At 57.8% G+C, this 386-nt stretch overlaps 1 protein-coding gene across 3 annotated transcripts in view; it reads left to right on the top strand.

Moving 5' to 3' along the window:
• CCDC112 (coiled-coil domain containing 112) overlaps window positions 1–386 on the top strand; it is a 49,619-nt gene that overhangs the window by 29,019 nt on the left and 20,214 nt on the right. The gene's annotated exons all lie outside the window — the stretch shown is intronic.

Raw genomic sequence — 386 nt, forward strand, 5'->3', positions numbered from 1 at the left:
CCCCCCGGCCCCCCACCTTTACCTCTACACATCTTCCGGCCTTCATCTCTCCCCATGCTGCTTCTGCCCCTTCCCCCTTACGTTTGTTCTGGTGCTGGCAGGCTCTGTCCCTGCTGCAACCTGAGGTGTGGAGCAGGGCCCCAGCCCAGCCCCATAGCAATAGTGCTGGTTCTGTCCCCTGGCCACTTAAAAGGCTGCGGCTATGCTAACTCACCTGCTTCTTGCAGCGAGCTCTTGCTCACCAAAGCTTGTGCCTCTCTGATTCAATTAATTCAGGGCTATCCAACTGGGCACCTATGGACCGTATGCAACCCAAAAGGGGTTGATGTGCAGCCCCTGGGCGCCCACCCAGATGCTGGTGCTTGTATTGCTCCAGCTGCCTATGT

The sequence above is a fragment of the Alligator sinensis genome, unplaced genomic scaffold (genome assembly GCF_000455745.1).
Source record: "Alligator sinensis unplaced genomic scaffold, ASM45574v1 scaffold609_2, whole genome shotgun sequence".
Classification (NCBI taxonomy): domain Eukaryota; kingdom Metazoa; phylum Chordata; order Crocodylia; family Alligatoridae; genus Alligator; species Alligator sinensis.